This window comes from Wolffia australiana, chromosome 3 (assembly GCF_029677425.1).
Source record: "Wolffia australiana isolate 7733 chromosome 3, ASM2967742v1".
Taxonomy (NCBI): Eukaryota; Viridiplantae; Streptophyta; class Magnoliopsida; order Alismatales; family Araceae; genus Wolffia; species Wolffia australiana.
In genome coordinates, this window is record NC_135837.1 from 18,681,105 (window position 1) to 18,703,953 (window position 22,849).

Here is a 22,849-nt window from a genome sequence, read left to right on the forward strand (position 1 = left end):
CTGGTATTCCCTACCCTAGACAGAACTAGGGAAGCCCTCATAACTGTATTAAAAAATAGTTGTATCCTGGCCCAAGACTTAGATGGTATCAACCCCCTCAGGGTGCACTAGTAGAAATTAACCCCCTCAGGCTCTTCCCTTAGCTTATAAGTAGGGTTCGCCCGTCCCGATATCCGTCTGATATCCGGTATCGGACAACCGATATCCGATATCCGGAAAAAAATGGGACAGTTCCGGATATCGGATATCGGATATTGGGTGATATCCGTCTATGAGGGGTTAGACGGATATCGGTACCGGATATCGGGGGGGGTGAGGACGAATACGATATCGGATACCGGATATCGGTTCTCCGATATCTGGATGTCGAAGACGGATACCGGATGCCGGATACCGGTTTTCAATATCCGGATATTGGAAAACCGATATCCGATATCGACCGATAAAATAATCGACCTTCAGACATTATGCTTCTTACTATATATCGCATTATTCGATTTTGATATATGTTCAATGCTTGTTATTATATAGTGTGCAATTTTTTTTTTCTTCCATATGGGATAAAGGGATTCCGAATTTAACACAAAACCAGAATCCCTCTATCCCATATGGAACAAATAAAAAATAGTCGCTTGTATATAATAACTAAGTTGTATGACTAAGTGATAATATCCTGTCGTACCCCTTGCCCACGTTATTTCTGCGATGTGTGAGATCCCAGCCGATCAAAATTTTAGGAGAGAGAAACCTGGTTTAAATGTGCTTCTCAAATTTTAAGAGAGAGAGACATGAAAAATTAGAGCGAGAGGGAGGGAGGGGGAGAGGGAGAGAAGAGAGAGAGAGATAGAGAGAGAACGAGAGCGAGAACGAGTGAAAGAGAGAGAGAGATAAATAATTCGATGCGGATATCGAAAACCAATATCCGCAGCCGATATCCGGTACCGTCACCTGTCCCCCTGAGACGGAGACGGATGCCGGTATCGGATGGATGCCGGTATCGGATATCGGCACTGTAGCAACCGATATCTGATACCGATATTCGGTATCTGGATACCGAAAAAAACGGATACCGGAAAATTCATTTCCGGTATCCGGTTCAGCATCCGTCCCGATACTGGCATCGGGACGGGCGAACCCTTATTATTACAAGTTATAAGTATGACTTCGACTGCAAAATAGAGTGAAACTCAAAGGAAGAATCCAAAAGGATATGCAATCCTTATTATTACAATGTTGATGTCAAGTTATTGGTAGATAAGGTTAAAGAAATCTTGAGATGATAGTAATCTCTAAAGAAGGACTCCGCACGTGGGAACTGAAGACACGTGGGAATAACAGAATACGAGCGGGAAGACTGGAAGAGTGAGTATAAGAGTAGCAGACCTATGGAGGGAGGAGGCAGCTGGTTGTTACGGACGTGCTCGTCGTCTGGAGATTCTCCTTCCGCAGCTGTCGGCGCTTATTCGGACGACAGTCCTCTCTTCTCCCCCTCTCTATCCTTCTTCCTGTCTGATCTCTATCTCTCTGGTCTATCACATTGGTAACGTCGGTGTAACTAGTTCCCGAACGTTGCTCTACTTCTGTCCTAGAGAGTTCTCTCTCTCAGTTGAGGATTATTGGTGTCTTCGCCAGTTGATACAGCGTTTATTTACACCGTCATCTCGCTTCTCGCTATATTCCACGATCTACAACGGTTATTCCGGGAAGAAAGAGTGCCGATAATTCGGTATCTTAACAATATCCCAGTTCCCATTTGGACGGAAAATCCCTTTCAAAATTGGATAAATCAATTCAAGATCTTCTATGAGAATGACATTATATCTTCACTTTTTCTGACCAAAATGGTCCCAGGTACTTCACAGGTAACCTCAAAGCATAGTTACTTTCAACAGTGCAATAAATATTTAAGGTAGATATAGACATAAAAGGACCAAGAAACAGAAAAAAAAAAAATTCATCGGGAAAATAAAGAGCAAATAATTCTTTCGAATTCGATGAAAATTTTTCATGGGCCATGAAAACTTACATCGATGTTAAACACAACGATTTCACCGGCACGGATAGGGGCCTTACTCATGTGCAGAAACAATATATCTCCCTGAAATTTTCCCGAACAAGGCTGCGAGTGTTACTGAGACGGAAATCCAATTTGATAGCATTATTCTACAAGCGACAATTAGTGGAAAAAAATTCTAGATGGAAAAAATATTTATTCTGACAGTATAAACAACTCGAAGTTTAAGAGAGAGCGCCAAATTCTCAAATGAAAGGCTAGGCAGCATGGAACAAAAATACATATTTGAAGGCTTCCAAGTGGCAAGCAAAAACCTCATCACTACTTTGACTGATAACTAACCGCTAGCCATTTTTCCCATGGCTAACAAAGGGAGATTTAATTATCATTAGATATATATTGCTCATAAATCGCTCCCTCTCATAAACTCGCGCCTTTTTTAAAGAATTCCGGCTCGGCCCAAGAGCACGCTAATTGTTTGTCCATAAAAATTAATAAAGTGTTTAAAATAAATAGAAATGGAGATTTCATCATATGATTCTAGAAAATGTTGTATTATAGTACTTTGTAAAATAATGCTCAATAATTTCAAGCATTATGTATTTTATCATGCATTGACTTTCATGTATACATTTTAATTTTCATACAAACTGAATTTTTCATTCAGAAATTCTGTGTATGGAATTGGATCGGTCATCATGAAATCCAATGGTTGATGACCAAGTCTACAATCATAAACCAATTTCTCTATTAATACTTTTACATCTTCTCGTGATATTAAGCATGCACATAATGTTTCACGACATACTAGTGAATTCATGATTATTTTCATAACTTGATCACATTTAAAATGTTAAGTTTTCACTTCACTCCCTATAGAGTCATAAAAAAAATTAAAAAATCAGGTAAATAAACTGCACAATTCTAGGTTTAGCTATGTTAACACCCCACTTACCTTTCCCTTACTAAGAGAGAGCAATAAATCTAGGAAAGGTCTATCCTGAAGGCCGTTGAATATTTATCAAAGTAAGATTCTTCTCACTCCTACTCACTATGAAAAAAAAATAAGAATTTGATTCCAAATGCAGGAAAAGTCTCTCAATGCTTTTTCATCTCAGATACCATACTTTCTCAAACCCAATAATCTGTCTTGGATCTTGATCATCATGATGATCTGTCCGAGTGTGTGAAGTTATCAGTTCATGAGTTTGTTCAAGGATCAGATCAGCCGAGTTAGTCAATATAATTGGTCAACTTGATATGTTATTCCAAGAGTGAGGTGGAGGAACTGTGTCTGTCTTAGAGAGGGAGAGATGGAGATAGATAGAGAACGACGGAGAGAGAAAGAGAAGTATGGTGAGAATGAGCGTGATATGGAGAGTAGTGTTTGCCCGTCCCGATACCGGTACCGGATGCCGGTATCGGGATTGATGCTGAATCGGATACCGGAAAGAGAATTTCCAGTATCCATTTTTTTTGATATCCTGATATTGGATATTGGTTGCTACAGTGTCGATATCCGATATCGATATCCATCTCGATGTTGTCATCCGCCTCCGTCTCAGGGGGAAGGATGACGACATCGGTTTTCGATGTTGGATATCGAATTCTGATATCCAACATCGAAAACATTAATTCATGTATTTCGATTCGAAACTTTTGAATCTCTTCTGATTCGAAAATTTGAATAAAAAATACACGAAATAGAGGGTCTGGCAAACGGTGGACGGCATATGGCGGACGGCGACAAAGGCCAAATTGGCAGACGGCGGAGGGGGGTAAGTTCTTCTTCTCGGTATTCCCTTTTCCCAGGAAATTTATTTTTCTTCTTCTTCTGCTATTTCTCATATTTTTCTTCATCCGCCAATTCTCAATTCTCATCTTCTTCATGTTCATTAAAATGTTGTAATTTCCATTATGGTTGCATGTATTCAAAGAATTTTATTTCAAATTAAAGTATTTGTATTCAGTAGCTTCAATTTATTTTTATGTTCATCAATTCTAGTTCTTACCATTGCATTTTTTGCTATCTTGTGACAGTAACCATGTTAATATGTTATTTTCACGACTATGTGCAATTGTGCATTCATATTTTATATCTCCTTGTTTTTTAATTCATCCGTGATTTTGCATGTTGTATGTTCATTACCCACTATACTAAGTTTTCTAGGTGAAGAGAATTGTATAATGTATATAAATTATACATGGGGTTGCATCTTAATTTCATGTTTCAGTTTCTCCCTATATCTCTTTCTTTCAGTCTTTCTCACTCTTTATTTTTCTCTTTGTATTTCATTCTGTCACTGTCTCTTATTCCTTCTCTGATTCTGAAACACACTCTATCTTTTACTCTTTCTGTCCTATCTTTCCCTCTTTCTCACTCTTTATCTTTCTCCATGTCTTTCGTTCTCTCTCATTGTCTCTTGCTCTGTCTCATTATTTCTCTTTCTTTGACTCTTTCTTTGTCAGTCTGTCCCTTTAACTCTTTCTGTCTCACTTTCTCAATCTCGCTGTCTCTGTCTTTCAGTCTCTCTCTTGCTCTATTTTGTAATGTGTCTCACTCTCTTGCCTCCTAACTCTTCATATATCTCGGTCTTCAGTATCTTTATCTCCTAAGTGTGTGTGTGCCCCACTGTCCCTCTCTCTGAGTAGATCTGATCCCAAACATTTTCCATCACTCAATATTTCTCTCTCTTTGACTCTCTCACCCTCTCTCTTAATCTTTCTCTCTTTCTCCCTGTCACTCAGTCACTCTGTGACTCTTTCACTCTTTGTCTCTCTCATTCTCTCTCAGTCTCACTCTTTCTCACTTTGTCTCTCTCATTCTCTCTCAATGTGTGATTCTTTCTCTCCTTATTTCTCTCATTCTCCCACTCTCTCTCTTTTACTCTTTGTCTCTCTCATTCTCTCTCAGTCTCACTCTTTCTCAATCTCCCTCTCTCATTCTCTCTCACTCTGTGATTCTTTCTCTCTATATTTCACTCATTCTGCCTCTCTCTCACTCTTTCACTCTCCCACTCTCTCAGTCTCTCTATGCATATTTCAGTCCCTCCCTCTTCCTCGCTCTCGTTGTCTATATTTCTCACTCACTCACTTACAAAGTCTCCCTTACTCTCTCCTTGTCTGTCTAACTATCTTTATCTTCTTCTTTCTTCCTTTATGTCTCTTACTCTTCCTCTCCTTGTCTGTCTCACCCTCTCTCTTACTCTTTCTCTATTTTCCTATGTCACTCTCTCACTCTGTGTCTCTTGCTCTCTCTGTCTCTCTCATTCTCCCTCTCTCTCGCTCTTTCTCTCTTTGTCTCTCTCATTCTCTCTCACTCTGTGATTCTTTCTCTCTTTATTTCTCTCATTCTCCCTCTCTCTCACTCTTTCACTCTTTGTCTCTCTCATTCTCTCTCAGTTTCATTCTTTCTCATTCCCCTCTCTCTCATTCTGTGATTCTTTCTCTCTTTATTTCTCTCATTCTTCCTCTCTCTCACTCTTTCACTACTCCTCTCTCGCACTCTCTCAGTCTCATTCTCCCTCTCTATCATTCTCTCTCACTCTGTGATTCTTTCTCTCTTTATTTTTCTCATTCTCCCTCTCTCTCACCCTTTCACACTACCTCTCTCTCACTCTTTCACACTGCCTCTCTCTCATTCTCTCCCAGTCTCATTCTCTCTCTCTCATTATCTCTCACTCTGTGATTCTTTCTCTCTTTATTTCTCTCATTCTCCCTCTCTATCACCCTTTCACTCTCCCTCTCTCTCATTCTCCCTCAGTCTCATTCTTTCTCATTCTCTCTCTCTCATTCTCTCTTTCTCTGTGATTCTTTCTCTCTTTATTGCTATCATTCTCCCTCTCTTTCACTCTTTCACTCTCCCTCTCTCTCATTCTCTCTTACTCTGTGATTCTTTCTCTCTTTATTTCTCTTATTGTCCCTCTATCTCACTCTTTCACTCTCTCTCTCTCTCTCATTCTCTCTCAGTCTCATTCTTTCTCATTCTCCCTCTCTATCATTCTCTCTCACTCTGTGATTCTTTCTCTCTTTATTTCACTTATTGTCCCTCTCTCTCACTCTTTGTCTCTCTCATTCTCTCTCAGTCTCATTCTTTCTCATTCTCCCTCTCTCATTCTCTCTTACTCTGTGATTCTTTATCTCTTTATTTCTCTTATTGTCCCTCTATCTCACTCTTTCACTCTCTGTCTCTCTCATTCTCTCTCAGTCTCATTCTTTCTCATTCTCCCTCTCTATCATTCTCTCTCACTCTGTGATTCTTTCTCACTTTATTTCTCTCATTGTCCCTCTCTCTCACTCTTTCACTCTTTGTCTCTCTCATTCTCTCTCAGTCTCATTCTTTCTCATTCTCCCATCTCTTATTCTCTCTCACTCTGTGATTCTTTCTCTCTTTATTTCTCTTATTGTCCCTCTCTCTCACTCTTTCACTCTTTGTCTCTCTCATTCTCTCTCAGTCTCATTCTTTCTCACTCTCCCTCTCTCTCATTCTCTCTTACTCTGTGATTCTTTCTCTCTTTATTTCTCTTATTGTCCCTCTCTCTCACTCTTTCACTCTTTGTCTCTCTCATTCTCCCTCAGTCTCATTCTTTCTCACTCTCCCTCTCTCTCATTCTCTCTTACTCTGTGATTCTTTATCTCTTTATTTCTCTTATTGTCCCTCTATCTTACTCTTTCACTCTCTCTCTCTCTCATTCTATATCAGTCTCATTCTTTCTCATTCACCCATCTCTCATTCTCTCTCATCTGTGATTCTTTCTCTCTTTATTTGTCTAATTGTCCCTCTCTCTCACTCTTTCACTCTTTGTCTCTCTCATTCTCTCTCAGTCTCATTCTTTCTCACTCTCCCTCTCTCTCATTCTCTCTTACTCTGTGATTCTTTCTCTCTTTATTTCTCTCATTCTCCCTCTCTATCACTCTTTCACTCTTTCACAGTCCCCCTCTCTCATTCTCTCCCAGTCTCATTCTTTCTAGTTCTTCCTCTTTCTCATTCTCTCTCACTATGTGATTCTTTCTCTCTTTATTGCTCTCATTCTCCCTCTCTTACTCTTTGACTCTCCCTCTCTCTCATTCTCTCTCATCCTCATTCTTTCTCATTCTCCCTCTCTCTTATTCTCCCTCACACTGTGATTCTTTCTCTCTTTATTTTTGCACATTCTACCTTTCTCTCACTCTTTCACTTTTCCTCTCTCATATTCTCTCTCAGTCTCGTTCTGTCTCATTCTCCCTATCTCTCATTCTCTCTCTCTCTCTGTGATTTGATAAGCCTAAAAATGCGTGTAAATATGTCATTGATTTGACGTTTAAACTTATACAATAAAATTTATAATTTACCTTAATCACTAAATATAAAATATAGAGCAAGCAAGGGGTCGAACCATAGGGAGGCAACAAATAAGAATTGTAATCCAATTTCAATGAATTAATTCAAAGATTAATTAATTTTCAATTAACAAATCTTAATTATGCTTAATAATGTTTTTAATTAATTAAAATCAAGTCAAACTTAATTTTGATTTTAAATATTTCGGTCAAAAAGCTCAAGATAGAAGTATTTCAATGATAAGATCAGATTAATTCAGATTATTAATTTCCCAATTATTATAAAATTTCAGGACAATTTTTATGAATTAAAATTGGAAATTAAATAATCAAGAAAGGGATTTTTAAATTGGACTTCAAGATGGATGAATTTTCGAATCAAATTTTATTTTTAGGTTTTTTATATATTCAATTAAATTCTTAAACAATAAAAATCGAAATCTAGAGAGAGAAACTAGACAAATTAACCTAGAGAGAGAAAATGAAGAATTTGGGAAAAGATGAAATCCGACCCTAAATTAAAATTCTAATGATGCAGAAATGTTCTAATTTGATGTAGAATGAAAGATCAAAAATCAGATCTTGAATCAGAATCAAATTGCAGTGCTAATTTCATTCAAAACAAACTTCTAGGGCATGTACATTTCGCCCATGCCTTGACATTTTAGAATTGTGCAAGAAGAAGATTAAAATACAAATCAGAAACTTACAACTTTGAGTGGAGAATCAAGAACTGTTGAGTTCCAAAGCATCCCTTGTGTCCTTCCTGGCCAAATCCTTGGAGAGAGCTTCAAAAAGTGATTTTCGCCCTTTTCCAGACCTCTATTTAAAGATCCAACCATCTTGATTGTAGAGGGAGAAAAGACGAACCTACTCTCAAAATTTCAGCCCAATCGGACGTCTAGATCTCAAGATATCAAGGTTTTAGTGAGGATAAATCTGGGCCGTTGGATCTCTTTTATCTTCTTAAAAAAAATAGGAATTTTCTATTGACTGGCATTGATTTTATCATTTTCCCCATCCTCGTATCACGTGTCGACACGTCATTGTGCGCGTCCGCCGTCCGCAATCATTGGAGATTAATACATCTATTTGAATGGCTACGAAGAAGCCACGTCGGCCCTCTTCCCGTTGAGCCGCAATTTTTGACCAACCTTTAGCCAAGTATTTAAAGCCCTGTAAAAAATATTTCTTCACTAAAATGAGGTTAAATTCCATGTAAAAATTCATAAAAAATTAGAAATAATAAAATCAAAGTATAAGTCATTTATCTTTATTTCTATATGATAACATGCAAATATAGTCATTAAAACACATAAATATAATGTAAAATTCATCAAGTAATGATGTTAATTTGCAAGTTATCATGATTCTTTCTCACTTTATTTCTCTCATTGTCCCTCTCTCTCACTCTTTCACTCTCCCCCTCTCTCATTCTCTCTCAGCCTCATTCTTTCTCATTTTCCCTCTCTCTCATTCTCTCTCACTCTGTGATTTTAAGCATAGCTTAGCAACAAAAGATGTCCGAAGAAACTTTCAATTCTCTTCCCTCCTACTTCACACTTATCATAGTTTCCTCACTTCTCATAGTTTCTTCACGGTCATTGCTTTTTATAGATTCTTCAATTTCTTTAAAGTGTTATGTTCCTTTATTGCATTATTATCATTGTATCTCATATTATCTGTGGATGTAGTTTCAAATCGCGATACCTTCTTTATAGTTTTAAGCATAGCTCATCAACATGCATTGATGTATGAAATAATCGTTGTTGATTAAATTATGCTTGTCAGAACCATGAACTCACCTAGAAGTAGTGCCACACCCCAAGACTGCTCTAGGGCAGGACCCAGTTGTCCAGAAGGTACTGAAGGTACGGACGCGGGAACATCCCGTGCTGTAAAGAGTCACCCTCATTCGAATCGTTCAGTCCTCATTAACTACTTCGAAAACATTGGTGATGGGTACTATGCATGCTTACTATGTTGTGAAAAGAACCTGCACAGTAAGAGGAAAGTGATCAAGCGGCAGGCCAACAAGAGCACCAACGTATTCTGGAGACATTTCCAATCTTGCCATCATAGACGTCATGCTGAGCTTAAGGGCTTGGTGGTGGACGACCATGATCAATCGCGTATAACGAAGGCAATGCACACCAAACAATAGGGAGAGCCAAGCCGATGAGGAGCGATAAGAGGGCATATGCCAGATGAAATGAATAATGTCATTGCAGGATTTATATGTTTGACTGATTCACTTTGGAGCATTGTTCAGAATGTCGCATTCAAGGAGCTGTGGCGCTACGCGACATAGTTGGACTTGGATCCCCCTAGTGAGAAGGTCATGAAGCATGGACGATCCAAGTCCTTGCTTCATAGTTGGACTTAGATCCCCCTAGTGAGAAGCATGGCGGCATGAAAGAAGAGGTGAAGAAGCTATGGGAGAGCGTGGACCGAGTGTCAATCACTATAGACACATGGACTGCAGAGAATGGTACTGGACTTCTAAGCATCACCGTTCATTGGGTGGACGAGAAATGGGTGTACCGAGAGTGGGTACTCACCATCCTACAGATCTCGTCAAGCACAATGGGGACACCATGGAGTCCATCATTTTCCAAGTCCTTGAAGAATTCTGTCTGCGCCCAAAGGTAATCATTTGACATCATACTTATTTTAGTAATTAAACATGTGATTTTACACATTACCGGTATTTATGCAGGTTTACGCTGTGACTAATGACAATGCCTCTGCGCATAAATGGAAGTTGTCATTGATTGCGAAGAAGATAAAGAGCGTCAACCCGACGTTTAGCGCTAGAAGGCACATCCCGTGTGTTGCACACATTTTGAACATTGTCGTACAAGCGACAATAAAAAGGACTTGGATCGAATGATTTTCTCAACGTCAATAAAAAGGCATTCCTTCGGCCCACGTAATAGAGCCCGATGAAGGTGATGTGAGCAGGACAACAGACCAGTATGACAGCAACGAGGACAATGATCATCGAGATATTTTATCAACGTCTAACAACAGGGACAGAGCACGCCAGTTGTTATATCTGCATGATGCAGTTGTGAAGGTGCGGACACTAATGCACAGTATTCGGAACTCTACGCAACAGAGAGAGGAGTATGGGGCATGTGAAGATGACCCCGAAGTTGAGGACTCTAACATGGTCGTGTTGGACTGTCCGACACCCTAGAACAGCACTTACGCTATGTTATCCGCCACCGTGAAGAAACGTGATGTCATTAATAAAATGTCGAATAATTTTGGCCGAAAGGGGAAGGTGACGAAGATGTTGAAGGACGAGTGGGAGTTGGTGAAAGAATTATCTCGCATCCTAGGGTGGTTAGCTGTATCCACCGATTATGTTTCCAAGATTGTGACGTCATCCATATGTGATGTATTATTTCCCATAGACGGCCTCATTCACCACATGGAGGAGGTAGTCCAAAAGATCGAAGATGGCACTTTCTTCACCTGCGTGCGGCAAATGCATGAAGGAGATCGTTCTAACATGGCGCAAGCGTGTAAGGCGATGCAACGCAAGCTAGCGCAGTATGCAAAAATTTTGTGGGCGGATGATGCAATCACCGACACGGCATTGATGGACCCATTCCACAAAAGGGCAATGTTACGTCAGGGTGTTAGAGAAGCAATAATTGCGTATGTACTGTCTTTGTTACCATATGACTCACCAAGGCATGCAGTGGGTGGGCAGGTTGAATATGAGCTCTCAAAAGGTAGAGAGTTGGACTCGTGGCTACATAGCACTATGCGAAAAGTCCAACCGATACCTGTGTCAATGAGGTCGGCATTGGACGAGTTCAACCAATACCTAACAGAGGTCGTGCCCAATGAGGGAGTGTTCAACCCACTATCTTGGTGGGCCAACACAGGGGGGAAACACTTTCCCTTACTTGCCTCCATCACAAGGGAGTTGTTGTCTGTATGTGCAACAAGCGTTCCTGCTAAGCGCATGTTCTCGGCGGGCAACGCTATTGTCACGTACAAGAGAGTGCATTTGTCACCGATAAGCATCAAAGCACTCATCACTATGAAGTGTTGGCTGCGTGCGGACAACAAGCGATGGTACACTGATGTGGAACTGGATTCGAATGGCGAGGATGGCTAGGATGGGGTAGTCGCATCTGCTCGAGGAACACATCACCTACATTGACTACCTTATATGAATATTTTACATAATCATCGTGTTTTATTTGTTCTCTTTTGCTATGCAGGTGATGACCAAGTAAGCACAAACCATTGACGGAGTCATGCGGAAATTCTAAGGCGAAGGGCATATTTTGATAGTCAAATGTTACAGAAGTAGTCAATTTTGTTGCACGCATCTTTTGTTAAAAAAATTCACATTTTTCCTATAAATTTCTTCAATTTTCCAACATTAAAAATTTACACTTAACCAAAGTGTAGACTTCAAAATTAGTAACATACATATTTTAAATTTGCACTTAATTCACTAATATAACTATTAGGCATATAAACCATGTTAAAGATCCAGATAGTGTGGGCATCTTTTGTTAAAAATTTTCAACATTTTTCAATAAATTTCTAGAATTTTCTGACAATAATAATTTACACTTACCCAATGTGGAGACTGAAAAATTAGTAGTATATATATTTAAAATTTACACTTAATTCACTAATATAAATATTAGTTATATAAACCATGTTAAAGATCTAGATAGTGTGGGGTTAAAAAATTTCAACATTTTCCAATAAATTTCTTCAATTTTCTAACATTAAAATTTTACACTTACCCAACGTGGAGTCTGAAAACTTATAAAACATATTATAAATTTAAACTTAATTCACTAATATAAATATTAGATATAAAGATCTAGATAGTGTGCAGTTAAAAATTTTCAACATTTTCCAATAAATTTCTTCAATTTTCCAACATTAAAATTTTACACTTACCCAATGTGGAGTTTGCAAACTTAGTAATATACATATTTTAAATTTTCACTTAATTCACTAATATAACTATTAGGCATATAAACCATGTTAAAGATCCAGATAGTGTGGGCATTTTTTGTTAAAAATTTCAACATTTTCCTCTAAATTACTACAATTTTCCAACAATAAAAATTTACACTAACCCAATGTGGAGACTACAATATTAGTAATATACATATTTCCAACATAGTTAATAAGTAATTGTATAATTTCCAATTGTACAATTTTCAACATTTCCCAAAAAAGCTTCTTCATTTTAACACATATTTAGTGGTGGATATGTAAAGATCTTCCACATACATCCTATAACTTTAATAAAAAAAATCCTTATTTTCTAATTTAAAGAAAAATATTATAGATATTCCTTAGCCCCATTAAAAAATAAAGGTTACACATTGCACGATTAAAATTGAAAATAAATTAATTCTAAGGGTTTACTAGATAATTTTAGATTTTTGTATAGTTCTCCTTCTCAAATTTGGACAATATAAAGTCATAGGGGCATTACTCTAATTTTTTCACATGCAGCATTCATTTGTGCACGCAATGTAATACAAGGCTTTACATGAAAAACAGCTGGACCGATTTTAAACCTAAAAAAAAATTAGAAATCTACCATATGGGATTGCGACGGATTTCTAAAAAAATAGCCAGATATCGGTTACCGATATCCGGATATTGATAACTGATATCCGGCATCCGAGATCCGTCTCGTCCGTAGATCATCGGTATCTGTCACCGATATCCGTCCACACCTCAAAGACGGATATCGACCGATATCCGATATCCGATATCAGGCACCGTCCCGGTTTTATTGCCGATATCGGATATCGGTTGTCCGATATCAGATATCGGACAGATATCGGATGGGCGAACACTAAATTGGAGAGTGAATCTTAGTGGGAGAGATGACGATAGATAGAAAGCAATGGAGACAGATAGGGAACGATGGAGAGGGAGAGAGATACAGAAAGAAAGGGAGACGTAGTGATTTGGTGAGAGGGAGAGAGATAGAGAGAAAAAGCTGTAGTGAGAGGGAGAGAGAAAGTGATGTAGTGAGGAGGGAAAGAGAAATAGAGAGAGATAAATAATTGTAGTGAGAGAGAAAGAGAGATAGAGAGGGATGAAGAGTTTTAGTGAGAGGGAAAGAGAAATAGAGAGAGATAAAGAGTTGTAGTGAGAGGAAAAGAGAAATAGAGAGATAAATAATTGTAGTGAGAGGAAAAGAGAAATGGAGAGGGATGGAGTTGTTGTGAGAGGGAAAGAAAAATAGAGAGAGATAAAGAATTGTAGTGAGAGGGAAAGAAAAATAGAGAGAGATAAAAATTGTAGTGAGAGGAAAAGAGAAATGGAGAGGGATGAAGAGTTGTAGTTAGGGATTGGCAAACGTCATCCATCACGTCACGCGTCACCGTGACGGGCACGTGACGGATGACGTGACGGTGACGGTGACGTGTGACGGGTTGCCCGTGACGGTGACGGAGTTACCCGGACGCGTGACGTCATGAATAGTCCGTCACGGATGACGTCCGTAACGGAATTTTAATACAATTATATTTTATTACTAAATAGATTGTAATAATTAATTTTTTTAATATGAGAGATATGGTTTAATATGTTATGATAATCAAATTATTGACCTAAAATCTTGAATGTAGGTAATTTATTAATTAAGTTCTTGACTGAAAAATTAAATTATATAATGAATAATTTTTTGACATAAAAGTGAAGACATTTATATATTTATTAATTTGTCGCCACTTGTCAGGGGATGTAAGTAATTTGTTGTACCAATTAATCTACTGACTGAGAAATTAATGATTTATTAACGCAAAGTCCAGTAAAATTGAATAAATTTATTTTACAGATTTAAAAATTTTGGTTACATTTAAATGATGAATTATCTGAGTACAAGAATTTATTAATTTCATATCCTGCTGGAAAAATGTAGTATTTACTGTCTTATGTTTTAATATGTTAGGATATCAAAATTGTTGACATCATATAAGTAACTTAATATTTAAGTGATTGGTTCGGAATTAAAATATTCAGTTAAAATATTTTGGAAAAATAAGAATTTTTTTATAGCCTTTGTTTATTTATAGCCTTCATTTATTTAATATGGAAAAATATGTCTCACCCTAAGGGAAAGTGAAATGATAAACGGTAGGATCAGAGCAGATGGTAGAACAATTTTAACATGGTATTGATATGATAGAAGATTTATATCCTTATTAAAATGTCAATATGAAAAATATGTCTCATCTTTAAAAGCTGTAGTATGTTCCTTCACAAATTAAAAATAAACATTAATTAACCACATCTAATTCAATCAACTTTATAAACCTTTGAAATGACTAGTACTACAAAATTTAGTCATCATGATCCCCAATTCAAGTTATTTGCTAATTTACTGACTCAAGTTATCATGAAAAGTTGCATTAATGTTAGGTTGGAATTTCTTGCTATAACTTATGGAGTAAGTTAATTGTTTTAGATAAGCGAATCAGAATCGAACATATTATAATGATTCAACTTAGGTGACCAATCAAGTGTTCGATCAGAATAACTTGGTTCAATCTAGTCAACCAGGCGAAAAGATTTATCTTTATTTTTCTTCAGAATTTCTTTTGGCTTATGTAATAAAAAAACAGTACTCAAAATGGAACTTATGGAATAATTAAACTTGAAGAAACATCTGAAAACCCCGACAAGTACGGAAATGTCATAGGCCATTATGGAATTACTTATAACATAAATTTGCAAAACTAAAATAAATTAACGGAATCTGGTACAAAGGTTTCAAATAGCCTTTTCTTGTTTGATCATAATATTCAGGCAAACCAAATGATCAATAATTCTCTATTATCATGCCTCACCAAGTAGTGGCAAAAAATTCCCATCTTCTCTCTATATCAATCTATTGCTAAACAGAGTCGCAAAAAATACTCTATGTAATGGATAAGATGCCTGCCGAATAATATCTCCCCACAAAGAGGCGAGTTCAATCATTAATTTCCAAGGAGTCAGAAAAAAGATGCTCACTACTTTTTGTTAAAAAAATCCATATTTCAACTATTTATTAAAAGGTGAAAACGTGGAAATTGAATCACAGAGAGAAATATGCACCGGGCTTATTGGCTAAGGTGGTGGCCTTTCTTCCAATATCATCTACCAGATGAAAGGCTGTCTTGGCTACACCCACAATCTAGGGAAGTAAGAATTTACTCACATTTGCTTCTTCGTTCTAAGGAACACAATAGTAATCGAGGGAAGTAATCTATGCATTGCAAAACATGATAATTCACTATCCATTTACATCTTCATCCATATCAAGGTGTCCACCGAAAGCACTTGAAACAAAAAAGTTTCAATAATTGCAACCAGAACCTGCATTTATTTATTTATTTTTACAAAAAATTTAACAGACCTTAGATCTGTTGTCCAACCATTTATGTGGGTTTTTGAAAAGATCATCCCATAGAAGGGCAGATGAATCATCTTTTGCGTAAGTCGAACAAGATGATGAGGAAGATAAAGAAGATCGATCTGATAATTGAGAAAAGTATGTCAATAAAGTTGGTAAGAATCGTCACAGGGATTGAAAATTTCAAGAGGTTGATATCCACCAGAAGAGCTGCCCTGAAGTTCATTGCTCCTTTGGTTTTATTTTCGCAGGATAGTGCAAGGACATAACTGATGATGTTCACCGTACCCTGAGATAAAATATGCACACAAAGGTGAAAATTTACTTCTCTTTCTCCTAGGAAATGAAGTTAAATAAAAAACGCACTTTAATATTACATTTCACATAGTTGTTCCAAATCGCACTTTAATATTACGTTGAGGAGGGAGTTTGAGTAAAATAATCCGGGGTTTTAAGATAGGAAACAATGACGTGGTAAAAGAAAATCCGGAAACAACTAGGAATGAATGAGTGTTTTATTGAGACTTGAAAATAAAGAAAATAGCAACATATATATCACATTAGCAGGTTAATAGCATACCTCATGCGCGACAATTGCGATCTCACTCTAAGCAAAAATTTCCGAATCAAACTGTTATGGAGCCTGAAAATCGTTGTAAAATTGTTCACTCAGGGTATTAGATGATTGGATTGATAAACATAAACTAAGAGTAAATACTTACACTAGTCTTCATCGTCAGGAAAGTCATCCGCCTTGTCTCCATCGCACAGGTAAGCGTTCTCCACACGTAACCAACACTTCACTGTAACCAGAAGCTCGATGCTTTCAGCACTAAGACGTGCCCATTTGAAAGTGACAACTGCACGTCCCGCCGAGAATAAACATTCCGCTGGGGCACTGGTTGCACATACTGAGAGAAATTCTTGCTCAAGTGTAGAAAGCCGTGGGCAGGTTCATGCACCAATACATGCCCACCATCCCAACGCTGTCTCGTTGTCCTTCCTCTCTGTTGATTGTAGCTACGCTTCCAATTCCTCGGCTGGAGTTGGTACTCATTGTTCCTTCTCTCTAGCTGGCGCTACGCCATCAATAAGTTCTGCGAGCCAGTCCTCATTCTCGGGGTCGCTACAGATTAGGTCTTGCTCACCGTGTTGGGGCACTACTACTAGTGCTTCCTGAATGCCACTAGACTCAAGTGACGCTCCCTTGTTGAATGGGTCAAGAATTTCAGCTGTCGTCGTTGCACAGTTTTTCAAAATCATCCTCTTATATTTGACGCAATTTGTGCGGTAGTCATCCTTCTTCCCGATGCAAAAATTGTAGACATATCAAACTTTAGCAAGATCTTGTCGATATGTCGCATCAGCGCCTTCAAGATGTGGATCACTTCCACGACTCTCACTGTTTTCGAGCCACTAACATATTTTGTCATCCGATAAAAGGGCCCTAAAATGTCCTAGAAGTCTGCCAGCATTTCCCACTCCCCATGTGAGATTCTGATGTTCTTATCGGTCACCGACATGATCTATAACACCATAAAATCCATGACTTCTCTCTTCTCCAATGCAACATGCAACATGTCATGCGTACTGTTCCACCGCGTCGGGCAATCTAAAGGAAGTTATTTGTGATTCTTTCCTATGTCATTGCACGTCTTCACGTGCTATTGTCGTCATTGTGTTGATGCTCGGATGCTCGTGACTAATTGCCGAACACGGGCAATCGCATCCCCCAGGACGAGGCCACTATCATGGCTGACCATTTCAATATGACTTGTCGCAGCCTCTCGCGTGGCATCCAAGTCGTCTGTATCAACGTCGTAATCCGGTTCGTATGTTGAGTATGATGCGCTGCTGTCAGCAGTCTTAGGAGGATGTGTGGTCACTGATATACGCAATGACTGTAGTGCAGCCTGGACGATGATGTTCAACACTTGAGCAGCACAACGGACATGTCAGTCCTCAGTGAAAGGGTTGTTAATCGGCTTGAGTTCCTTTGCAAGCAGCGCTATCATTTGCCCGTTGCTAGATGCATTGTCGGTAGTGATCGAACCAACCTGCATGATAAAATGTTAGTCTTTTAATATGGCAGTACGAGCCTAAATAGAAGCCAGAGTAGGAGCTTCCGACCTTCGTCTTCAATCCAAAGTCTTCCAACGCTTGGATCACTATCACACTCATATTCAATTCGTTGTTTTTGCCGACTAGCTCGCATATAGCAAGTACACGTTTGCATAGTTCCCACCGGTTGTTCACCCAATGAACCTTGATGCCGAGAAGATCACAAGAATTCTTGGCGGTCCATGCATCAACCGTCAAGGAGACCCTGGGGACATCTGCCAATATATGTACGACCTTTCCCTTCATGGTCCCAAATAGCTTAGCATCGCATCCTTTATTGCCTTCGAACCTGGCGAGTCAACTGTCGTCTCCGCGGCGTACTTCCACATAATCTTGAACCCCATGTTGTCTACTATAGCCCATGGAGAGTCCGTGAGACAGACAAATTGCGCTATAACCTCCTTAGTCTTCTCCACCGTCTTCTTGACAGGACCACCATGTCCGTACGCCTCAATTATTGTACGTTGATTGACATTAGTCCACTTCAGCTCACGGTATTTGCTGCTATGGCTGAACTCCAGATGCCTCCAGAAGATGTTTGTAGACCCGTCTAATCGCCGCTTCAACCTATTGCGCAATGGGTCAACTTTTTGGTTGCGGCATAGCTAGCTCGCCCACATGCCGGACCCTACTTCCGTGAAGTGCCGTAGTATTTCAGCCTTCCCTCTACGTTTGGGACTTGACAGCCCTACCACCGGTAGGGCCGCTTCTTGTACGTCCTCATCCGAGGATTGTACGGCCAAGTCAACACACTCGTCGCCAGATGGAGTTTCCATGAAACTATAAAGAGAGAAGAAGGCCAAAAATAAAAGAGTGAAGAAATTCAACGCCATGAGTATGCAGTTAGTGTCAAATTTAAAAGATGACAAGGATAAAATCCTAGAAGGTTTATAGTATCTCAAAAAAAAGGTAGATTCATAATAACTTGAAAACAAGCTGTACAGTCATAAAAATCTGCATACGTAATTAAACTAAATATAATTCTCAACATAAAGTTGTCCTACTTTCATATTAACTCAAAATAAGAGAAAGAGAGAGGCCTAGAAAATTAGACTGAGAGAGGGAGAGAGAGAACGATCGAGATGGTGATAGAAAGATAGGTAGACTGAAAGAGGGAATAGAGATGGTGATAGGTAGATAGATAGACTGAAAGAGGGAGAGAGAGCCAGTGAGAGAGTGAGGGAGTCAGAAAAGATGGAAAGGTAGATGATGTGAGAGAGGTAGGAGGAGGGAGTAGATGGGAGTCAAAGAGAGAGGGAGAGAGAGTGGTGGAAAGAAAGGCTGGGAGAGGGAGAGAGGGAGAGAGGGAGAGAGGGAGACGAAGAGAGAGTCATAAATATTTAGACTGAGAGAGGGTGATAGAAAGATACACTAATAGAGTGAGAGGGTCAGCGAGAGTCAGGAAAGATGGAAAAATAAAGGACGAGAGAGTGGTGTCAGAAGGGAGTAGATAGATTTAGGTAGAGAGGAATAGAGAGGGTGATAGGTAGATAGATAGACTGAAATAATGAGAGAGAGTGAGGGAGTCATAAAATCTTTTCGCATGAAAGGATGATGCAGAATATCCAAAAAATTTCAAACATGAACTCTTAGAATTAGGTTTTGCTTTACATAATTGGTCAAATAAGCTAGTAAACCAGAATATGCTTACCAAAACAATGTACCATTCCTCTTCCATAATAAGATATAAAGTCCATGGATATTGAAATAAAATATTCAATCAAACTCGGAATAAAATCATCCACTAATCTTGTTGCTAGGAAAAATATTGTTGGTGCACCAGTATGACTTTTTTTTTCGAACAATGGTGCACTAATATGACTTGTGCGCATAGAAGACATACCAGGCAATTTTTTTGGTTTTCTCAGAGGGACAAACTTTGCTCCCAGGGCAAGTGCTATTGGGGGGCCAAATATAAAGCCTCTAGCTTTGATTCCTGTGGGCAAGATACAAGCATCATGCTAAAATAATATAATCAACTAAGAAAAACCCACATCAATTCAACATATGCACTAAAGTAGCACAACCGTGATTCCGATACTTAGACTCCCATGTTAAATTTTTATCCTCTCCAAGAATTTTCAATTTACTGGACTGGGAATGGGCATCCCATAGAGTGGTAAACCGCATTCCTTTTTTCACTGGTGATTGCCAGTTTTCCTAGCAGAATAAAGTATTTTGCAGAAGAAACAAGAGCATTGTATTTTTTTCTTATCTTTCTCACCAGATTCAAAACTGACAATTGAAACTAGAAGGTGAAGGATCGACGTTTTTCTTTTCATTCCTGTCTTTATTCTTCCAGTCAGCAGTGGATCTAAAGAGAGATCTTTGAGAGAGTGAAAGAAGAAGGGAAGAGATCAGGAGTGGAGAAGAACTCGGCGGAGAACGGGGTTTGAATCCGTTGGTGACTCCAAAAGAAGCCGAGGAATTCTGGTAAGTCTCGATTTAATTCATATAGGCATCACGGATCGAAACAAGAAGAAAACATAGAAAATAATAACTTTAAAAAAAAAGAGCGTTTTTTTTCTTGCCCATCAAGTCAACTTTTTTTTTCTCTAATTCCCGAGTCGAGGGTTATCCCGAGCCGATTCGTGCATCATGAAAAGGAAAGAAAACATTCCGAGCAGGCGGATTCGTTGAACAAATGGCAAAGGGTAATCCATGACCGTAAAGTAAACACAAAGCACTGGGAAAATGAAAAAATGTACCAGAATGATGAATCCTTGGTATTGATGAGAGAACAAGAACCACAGCAATGGTGTCAAGATCGGACTTTAGATCGTCGGAAGGCAACCCTTCTTCCCGTTCTAGTAGATGCAGTTACGATTCCCCTTATTAATAAATCTGTATTATACCGCAGATGCAGACTTAGGATTTTAGGAACATCACATTCTTTCTGTCACCGGTAACGGGGACGGCGTCACGGTGATGGTGACTTGACGGGATGACAAACCCGTGACGCTTGACGGGAACGTGACGGAAATTTTTAACTTCTCTGGATGCGTGACGAGACGGTGACGTGACAAATACTTCATCACTTCCCCATTTGTCATGGTTCATCATCCGTCCCGTCACGTCATGTGCGTCACGTCCCCAGACGTGCGGTTCCCTACTTGTAGTGAGAGGGAAAGAAAAATAGAGAGAGAAAAAATTGTAGTGAGAGGGAAAGAGAAATATAGAGAGATAAAGAGTTGTAGTGAGAGGGAGAGAGAAATAGAGAGATAAATAATTATAGTGAGAGGAAAAGAAAAATAGAGAGAGATAAAGAATTGTAGTGAGAGGGAAAGAAAAATAGAGAGAGATAAAGAATTGTAGTGAGAGGGAAAGAGAAATAGAGAGGGATGAAGAGTTGTAGTGAGAGGGAAAGAGAAATAGAGAGAGATAAAGAGTTGTAGTGAGAGGGAGAGAAATATAGAGAGATAAAGAATTGTAGTGAGAGGGAAAGAGAAATAGAGAGAGATAAAGCAATGTGGTTGGAGGGAGAGAGAAAGAGATGTAGTGAGAGGGAAAGAGAAATAGAGAGATAAAGAGTTGGAGTGAGAGGGAGAGAGAAATAGAGAGATAAAGAGTTTGGGTGAGAGGGAGAGAAAAATAGAGAGATAAAGAATTGTAGTGAGAGGGAAAGAGAAATAGAGAGAGATAAAGCAATGTGGTTGGAGGGAGAGAGAAAGAGATTTGGTGAGAGGGAGAGAGAGAGACGTAGTGATTGGGAGCGATCTAGTGAGAGGGAGAGATATAGAGGGAGAAAGAGCAGTAGTGAGAGTGAGAGAGAAATTGAGAGAGATAAAGAAATGTAGTGAGAGGGAGAGAGAGAGATAGAGAGATAGAAAGAGTAGTGAGAGAAGCAGAGGTAATGAGAGGGAGATAGAGAGAGAAGATGTAGTGAGGGAGAGAGAGATGTAGTAGCAGGGGAGAGAGAGATAGAGCGAGAAAGAGTAGTGAGAGGGAGAGAGATAGAGAGAGAAGATGTAGTGAGGGAGAGAGAGAGATGTAGTAGCGGGAGAGAGAGATAGAGCGAGAAAGAGTAGTGAGAGGGAGAGAGATAGAGAGAGAAGATGTAGTGAGCAGGAGAGAGATATGTATTGAGATAGAGGGAGAGGGAGAGAGATAGAGAGAGAAGATGTAGTGAGCGGGAGAGAGATGTAGTGAGATAGAGGGAGATGGAGAGAGGAGGAGAGGGATGTAGCGAGAGAAAGATCTGTAGTGTGTGAGGGAGGGATGTAGTGAGAGAAAGATCTGTAGTGTGTGAGGGAGGGATGTAGTGAGAGAGAGATCTGCAGTGTGCGAGGGAGAGATGTAGTGAGAGAGAGATGAAGAGGGAGATAAAGATATAATGAAAGAGAGAGAAGGAGAGAGATGTAGTGACTAGTGAGATAGAAGGAGAGAAAATGGTTTATTTAATAGTTGATTTTTTTATTAAAAAAAAGGCTTGACGGATAGACATAACGGGCCAGACGATCAGTCAATTGATCTTTGTTCCAATCTTTTTCTTCTAACTTCCTCCAAGTCTGGCGGTGCCGCCGCCCCCACAAGGCACAAGCAACCGCGTCCGCTCAAACCACAACTCTCCTACTCACACATACAGAGAGAGAAAGAGCTAGAGAGAGAGAGAGAGAGCTAGAGAGAAAGCCCAAGATAGAGACTAGAGAGAGAACTGGAGGGAGAAAGCCTAAGACAGAGAGGGAACTAGAGAGAAAGCCTAAGATAGAGAGAGAGAGAGAGCCTAAGACAGAGAGGGAACTAGAGAGAGAAAGCCTAAAATAGAGAGAGAAAGCCTAAGATAGAGAGGGAACAAGGGAGAGAAAGCCTAAGACAGAGAGGGAATTAGAGAGAGAAAGCCTAAGATAGAGAGATAACGAGAGAGAAAGACCGAGGGAGAGAGAGAACTAGAGAGAGAAAGCCCAAGAGAGAGAGAACTATAGAGAAAAGCCCCAAGAGAGAGAGAAAGCCCGAGAGAGATCTAGAGAGAGAAAGCCCAAGAGAGA

The 22,849-nt window shown here is 39.1% G+C and overlaps 1 long non-coding RNA gene across 1 annotated transcript; it reads right to left on the bottom strand.

Moving 5' to 3' along the window:
- Positions 1 to 15,844: 15,844 nt before the first annotated feature.
- On the bottom strand, positions 15,845 to 20,696 carry LOC144701204 (uncharacterized). Its single transcript, XR_013580943.1, has 6 exons — positions 20,573 to 20,696; positions 19,708 to 19,800; positions 17,874 to 18,644; positions 16,466 to 17,800; positions 16,324 to 16,386; positions 15,845 to 16,032 (listed from the first exon to the last, which is right to left on the bottom strand). It is a non-coding gene; the product is annotated as an uncharacterized LOC144701204 (long non-coding RNA).
- Between the last annotated feature and the right edge of the window lie 2,153 nt (positions 20,697 to 22,849).